Raw genomic sequence first — 7,621 nt, forward strand, 5'->3', positions numbered from 1 at the left:
ACCCGCTGGAGAGCACACTGTCATTTGCATGCATTACTATTAGTTTATATTGGGTATGACTTGACTGGATCTCTTTTACCATGAATTACAATGTTTAGTCAGTCCTTGATCTTTAAAGGTGCTCTGCATTTATGTTTTGTGGTCTCAGAAAGGGCTAGCGAGATACCATCTTGTTATATCATATTATGATTGCTTTGAGAAAGTGTTGTCATCCGAGATTTAGTATTATTGCTCGCTAGTTGATTATGCCATTAATATGAGTGAATATGAGACCTAAGTGTTATTGTGAATATGGTTAATTCATAATCTTTGCTGAAAACTTGAATGCTGACTTTACATATTTACAACAACAAGAGCAAATAGAGTTTGTAAAAGTTTTTCTTTTTCACTTTCAGTTTATCAACTGAATTGCTTGAGGACAAGAAAAGGTTTAAGCTTGGGGGAGTTGATACATCTTCAACGTATCTACTTTTCCAAACACTTTTGCCCTTGTTTTAGACTCTAACTTGCATGATTTGAATGAAACTAACCCGGACCGATGTTGTTTTCAGCAGAATTGCCATGGTGTTCTTTATTGTGTAGAAAAACAAAGTTCTCGGAATGACCTGAAAATCCACGGAGATAACTTTTGGAAAATATAAAAAATACTGGCAAAAGAATCAAGGCCAGGGGGCCCACACCCTGTCCATGAGGGTGGGGGGTGCACCCCCTGTCTCGTGGGCCCCTGATGCTCCACCGACCTCAAATCCAACTCTATATATTCCGTTTCGCGGAGTGAAAAATCAGAGAGAACGTTTCATCGCGTTTTACGACACGGAGCCGCCACCAAGCCCTAATCTCTCCTTGGAGGGCTGATCTGGAGTCCGTTCGGGGCTCCAGAGAGGGGGATTCGTCGCTGTCATCATCATCAACCATCCTCCATCACCAATTTCATGATGCTCACCGCCGTGCATGAGTAATTCCATCGTAGGCTTGCTGGATGGTGATGGGTTGGATGAGATTTACCATGTAATCGAGTTAGTTTTGTTAGGGTTTGATCCCTAGTATCCACTATGTTCTGAGATTGATGTTGCTATGACTTTGCTATGCTTAATGCTTGTCACTAGGGCCCGAGTGCCATGATTTCAGATCTGAACCTATTATGTTTTCATGAGTATATGTGAGTTCTTGATCCTATCTTGCAAGTCTATAGTCTTCTATTATGTGTTATGATCCGACAACCCCGAAGTGACAATAATCGAGATACTTCTCGGTGATGACCGTAGTTTGAGGAGTTCATGTATTCACTAAGTGCTAATGCTTTGGTCCGGAGCTCTATTAAAAGGAGGCCTTAATATCCCTTAGTTTCCATTAGGACCCCGCTGCCACGGGAGGGTAGGACAAAAGATGTCATGCAAGTTCTTTTCCATAAGCACGTATGACTATATTCGGAATACATGCCTACATTACATTGATGAATTTGAGTTGGTTCTGTGTCACCCTATGTTATAACTATTACATGAGGAATCGCATCCGACATAATTATCCATCACTGATTCAATGCCTATGAGCTTTTCATATATTGTGCTTCGCTTATTTACTTTTCCGTTGCTGCTATTACAATCATTACAAAACTGCTATCATTACTTTTATCACTGTTACCATTACTATCATACTACTTTGCTACTAAATACTTTGCTGAAGATACTAAGTTATCCAGGTGTGGTTGAATTGACAACTCAACTGCTAATACTTGAGAATATTCTTTGGCTCCCCTTGTGTCGAATCAATAAATTTGGGTTGAATACTCTACCCTCCAAAACTGTTGCGATCCCCTATACTTGTGGGTTATCAGTACCCCAAAACCACATGGGGTGCTGCTAAGGAACCTTCAGTGGACCCATCTACCTTATCCGGCTTCACTAGTGCTAACCTAATTATCATTGATGAATCCCTTTATGCAAACTACAAACTATTCAGGAATCAGAATGGTGAAGTTTTTGCCAGGTATATTGGTACTAACTGCAGAAATGGACTACCTCTTAAGAAGATCTGGGTACCCAAGCGTTGTCTCGAAATTCTTCCCGTGAATGTCGTCATGAGACCACCAGGGAAGAAGACAAATCCCACACCAAAGGCTTCATATGGTCCAAAGGCTTCATATAGACAGAGGACTCACCTAAGTCACCCTAACGCCAATGTTTTGCAGGGAAATCATACTCACACTTTTGAATATGAGTGTGTTTCGTCAAACCGCTATGTTCATAAGTCTAAGAACTTTTCTGCTTATTCTTATGAGTATTTTTCTCCTCCTGCAAGGCTATTTTCTAGGGCTCCAAAGCCGAAATTCACAGATGCCGCACTTAGACTCATTGCTTCTAAGCCACCCCTGAAGATGTGGGTGGTTAAGAAAATTTAACTCTCTTTTGCAGTGAAAGGTCTCCAGTCGGAAATCAAAGGCGTCTGATGCTTATGCTGGGGACCTTAAACGTCTTGTGGGACGTAAGATAAAATGTCCAAATGGTCTTACTATGTATTTCGTCCAGGGATTCCTTGACACTCATCCTATCTATCCTAACCAAGATCTGAACTTTTATGTTCCGCTTGTTCATCAAATGTTTCTGCTTCACAACTCTCTTGGTGAAGCCTATCCCCCAAACTGTACTGTAGCATATGATACCTCAAGCTTTAGAATGGATTATGGATAGTGGCTGCACCAACCACATGGCTGGTCATCGAAGTCCTTCTGATGGATTCGACCCTTCGCCCGTCTGATAAAAGTCATATGACACTGGTAAAAGTAAGGTATTGGGCCTTGGTAGAGTTGCAATCTCAAAGGATCAGCACATGGATAAAGTGATGCTTGTTGAATCCCTTGGTTTCAACTTAATGTCTGTATCAATGCTATGTGATTTGAAGATGATTGTGGTATTTGGAAAATATCATTGCCTTGTCCTTATGGAATCTATCGAAAAGATGATCTATATATGGTAGATTTCTCAATAGGACCACAGTTAGCCGTATGTCTTCTAGCAAAGGCTTCAGAATGCTGGCTCTAGCATCGGAGGCTAGGACATACGGGCATGAGGAATTTGTACATGCTCGCAAAGAAGAAGCATGTTGTGGGCATCGAGGGCAGCAAGTTCAAGAAGGATCATCTATGTGGTGCGTGTGAAGCTGGGACGATGATGAGGGCCAAGCATCCCTCGAAGACAATCATGACGACATCTCAACCCTTCGAGCTACTTCACATGGACTTATTCGGCCCTACTCACTACTCTACTCTTACTACCACTGCTTGTCTCTATGGTTTCATTATTGTTGATGATTACTCAAGACATACATGGGTACTGGAGAATCATACCTTCAGAAGCTCAGGCTGAAGACAAACTCATCATTGCACCAAGTCAACCTGAAGATAATGCTCAACCTGAAGTCAATACTAAAGTTGAAGACAATGATCTGCAAGGGCAAAACCTTCATCCAGTTCATCCCTATGTTGCAAATCAAGTACAGATTGAGAAGCTAATTGAGAGCATCAATGCACCTGGTCCACTCACTTGTTCAAGAGCAACACAACTAGCAAAATTCTATGGGCACTTTGCATTTGTCTCTATATCTGAATCCAAGAAAGTTGTTGAAGCCTTTATGGAACCTGAATGGATTCAAGCAATGCAAGATGAGCTTCATCAGTTCGAGCTGAATAATGTCTGGGAACTGGTCAAGCGTCCTGATCCTTGCAAGCACAATATCATTGGCACCAAATGGATCTATCGCAACAAGCAAGATGGTCATGGTCAAGTTGTCAGAAACAAGGCTCGTCTGGTTGCTCAAGGTTACACTCAAATAGAAGGGAATGACTTCGATGAAACATTTGCTCCCATGGCAAGGCTTGAAGCCATTCGCATACTGCTAGCCTATGCCAACCACCATAACATCCTTCTGTACCAAATGGATGTGAAGAGTACCTTTCTCAATGGCAAAATTGAAGAAGAAGTGTATGTTGCACAACCACCTGGCTTTGAAGACCCAAAACATCCTGATATGGTATACAAGCTCAACAAGGCACTGTAGGGGCTCAAACAAGCTCCTCGCGCTTGGTATGACACTCTCAAAGAATTCCTGAAGAGCAAAGGCTTCAAACCTGGTTCTCTAGATCCGACACTCTTCACGAAGACATATGACAGTGAACTGTTTGTATGCCAAATCTATGTGGGTGACATTATCTTCGGCTGCACTGACAAGAGATACAGTGATGAGTTTGGGCACATGATGCAAGAGCAATATCAGATGTCCATGATGGGTCAGCTGAAGTTTTTCCTTGGTCTTCAAATCCGCCAGCAGAGGAATGGCATCTACATATCACAAGAGAAACACCTCAAAGATTGCCTGAAGAAGTTTGGAATGCAAGACTGCAAAGGTTACACGACGCGAATGCCAACCAAAAGTCATCTGGGTCCTGACAACAATGGTAAAGAGTTCGATCAAAAGGTATACCGCTCCATGATTGGTTCTTTACTTTACTTATGTGCATCTAGGCCAGATATAATGCTTAGCGTTTGCATGTGCATCCGATTCCAAGCGGCACCAAAGGAATTGCATCACCTAGCGGTGAAGCAAATACTTCGGTATTTGGCTTACACCCCAATGATAGGATTATGGTATCCAAAGGGCTCAACATTTGATCTGATTGGCTATTCTGATGCTGATTATGCTGGTGAGAAGGTTGATCACAAGTCCACTTCAGGAACATGTCACTTTCTCGGTCGATCACTTGTATGTTGGTCTTCAAAGAAGCAGAACTGTGTGTCACTCTCCACTGCTGAATCTGAATATATTGCTGCTAGATCGTGATGTGCTCAGCTTCTATGGATGAAGCAAACTCTCAAGGACTATGACATCAACACAAAGAATGTACCACTCTTCTACGACAATGAAAGCGCCATCAAGCTTTTCAAGAATCCAGTTCAGCACTCGAAGACAAAGCACATTCAGATCCGTCACCACTTTCTCAGAGATCATGTCAACAAGGAAGATATTTATATCATTCACGTCAACACTGAAGAGCAATTGACAGATATCTTCACTAAGCCCTTGGATGAGAAAAGGTTTTGCAAGTTACGGTGTGAGCTAAATATCTTAGAAATCCTCAAATGTCCTGTAATTGGACACACATCCTAACGCTTATGCATGTTGAAGACTTAGATGTGCAACACACGAAATAACGTATATCTTCAATTAATGAAGACTTACCCTCTGAGTGTGAATACATTAATGTGGAATTTGACTTCGGAGCGCCATGATAATTGTGCGTCGTGTCTGGGTCTAATACTTCCTATACGGTGGGTAACGCCACCACCAAATTCTTATTGAGGTGTTTCTCTTGGCGTTATGATTGCAAATTCTTTGCATTTGGATTGCCTTCAACATTGATTTGTCTTCATGATTTATCTTCACAATGTTGAGTTGGTTCATATATATATATAGAGAGAATGAGTCTATTATGATAACACCCTTAAGACCTTATTCTAATAACACCTACTCTTATTCTGCACACCCCCTAACCACACAGCCACCCGATCCGTGCTGACTAACGGAATAAAAAAAAACTAGGCCTGCCTACTCCCCACGCACGCACGCACCCACCATCACCCCCCCGGCCTCTCTTCCACCACACTCCACCCCTTTCTCCTCGCGCCCCATCCACAGCCTGTGGCCACCACCTCCTACCGCGCCGCCGGGCCGGCCACCTCCCACCACGCCACCGGACCAGCCACCTCCCACCGCGCGGCCGGCCACCCCCACCGTGCAGCCGACCACCACCTCCCACCGCGCCGTCGGGCCACCACCTCCAATCACCGGCCACCGCCACCCCTGCCCACCGCAACCACCTCCCGGCGGCGGATCCTGGCTGGTAACCGCCCCAGTGCGCCTCCCGGTGGTGGATCTAGGCCCTGCGCCTCCATCGCCCACCGCATCCGGCCACCACCAGCCCCAAGGCAGCCTCAACCACCCGATATGGCCCCTAGTGCATCTTCAACCGCCGGATCTGGCCTCCACCAGCCCACGGTGTGGCTTTCAACAACTGATCCGGCTGTTGACTCCCCGTGACCTCGTCTCCCTCGTCGCGGCCCTACCTTCGCCTCCCTCCTCCGACCCCAGGCCGGATCCGTCGCCAATCCGCGTTTCCCGTCGACCAGTTCCTTGCCCACCGCCACCTCGACCTACTGCCTGGACGGGTCGTTGCAGGCACTGCCTACGGCCCGACGTCGCGTGCATCCAGGGATGGGGTCGATTACAGCTCGGCTGGCCCTCCATTGCAGTTCGGCTGGGTGCCCAGTGATGATTTTTTGTGTCTATCAACATCAAACGATCCCCCGAGCTGGAGTTGAAGGTCATCGGCGGCAACGACGCCCCGTGCAATTCAGAAAATGTTTGTTTTGCTCCTGTTTTTTTTTTGCCTTCGGATGCAGTTCTCCATGCCCTCGTATGCTGTCAATGATGAAGTGCTGTTGTTGACAGCTCTTTGTTGGTTTGGGTGCAGCTTGCATGCATCTATGGAGTTCAAACAACGCACAAGCATGCGAGTGTGGTTCCAAAGGAATAGTCCACATCGCTGACGACAGCACCACCACGACGTCATGCGATACGGTAGGTTGTGCCCTGCAGTTCGTCAATCGTGTCATGGGTTCACACGTGCGTCGGTGCTGCTCGGAGATGCACGCCATGCGGCTCGGTGTTTCGAGCACGCGAGCGCGTCTGACACAACTTGCCGACGACGACTACGCATGATTCTCAGGTCATGGTCCAATGCGATGTTTTGCCGTTCGCCGGTACTCACTTCAGGTCATGGTCCAGGTCGCCGCTCGACGCAGTCCACCAGCCACGAGAGGCCAACAAGGGTTGTGAAGCAGTTCTTTAGGCGCGCGCGTGCAGCCCAGGAAATCCAGGAATCCTGATTGCTTTCAGTTCACTCAGTAAAAAAGAAAAAGTGGCGTGTGCAGCTCACTTTTATCAATTTTTGGTTTGTTGTAAGCGACCCCGATTCGTTCCATGTGTCTTCTTTGCAGATCACTTCTTTGCTTTTTTTGCAGGCGACCCCGATTCATTCGATGCTAGCTGCCTGGTCGGAGCTCCTCCACCGTTCACCTCCTCCTCTGCATCCCATGCAGTTCGCTCCGGTGGTTAACGATGATGCATTGGCAGGGGGCGGATGCAGTATGGTAGGGCAGCGCATGTAGTGCGGTAGCGCCGCACATGCAGTGCGGTGCTCACGGCCGTGCGTGGCCGCTACGGTTGGCCGCGCGAGCCACTCCCTGGGACTTGATTGCTTTCTTTCTTTTTTGGTCGAGGGAAGTTCCACAAAATTTAGTTTGCGGCAGCATGGTTCGGCTGTAACCCCCCAAGACCGATGCTTCAGAAGTCTTCCAGCTATCTTATTGTCGCTGTGTGTTTTATTTTTGTTTGTTGCTTTCATCATCGCATCATCCGCATTGCATCCGCATGTTTTCTTAAAACTCTTAGTTCGTTTGTAGTTGCCGCGTCTCTCAGTTGTCTGTTTCGAGACCAACCGGGTTTTTCCCGTCCCTCTTGTCTAGCCGCTTAATCTCTTTGCACAGCGCATCGACCCCTCCCGCGCGTC

At 46.3% G+C, this 7,621-nt stretch overlaps 1 long non-coding RNA gene across 1 annotated transcript; it reads left to right on the forward strand.

The window, feature by feature from the left end:
• Positions 1-5,624: 5,624 nt before the first annotated feature.
• Positions 5,625-7,416, forward strand: LOC119275348. Its single transcript, XR_005135661.1, has 2 exons — positions 5,625-6,412; positions 6,524-7,416. It is a non-coding gene; the product is annotated as an uncharacterized LOC119275348 (long non-coding RNA).
• Positions 7,417-7,621: the final 205 nt, after the last annotated feature.

Source organism: Triticum dicoccoides, chromosome 3B (genome assembly GCF_002162155.2).
Source record: "Triticum dicoccoides isolate Atlit2015 ecotype Zavitan chromosome 3B, WEW_v2.0, whole genome shotgun sequence".
In the NCBI taxonomy this organism is placed as follows: Eukaryota; Viridiplantae; Streptophyta; class Magnoliopsida; order Poales; family Poaceae; genus Triticum; species Triticum dicoccoides.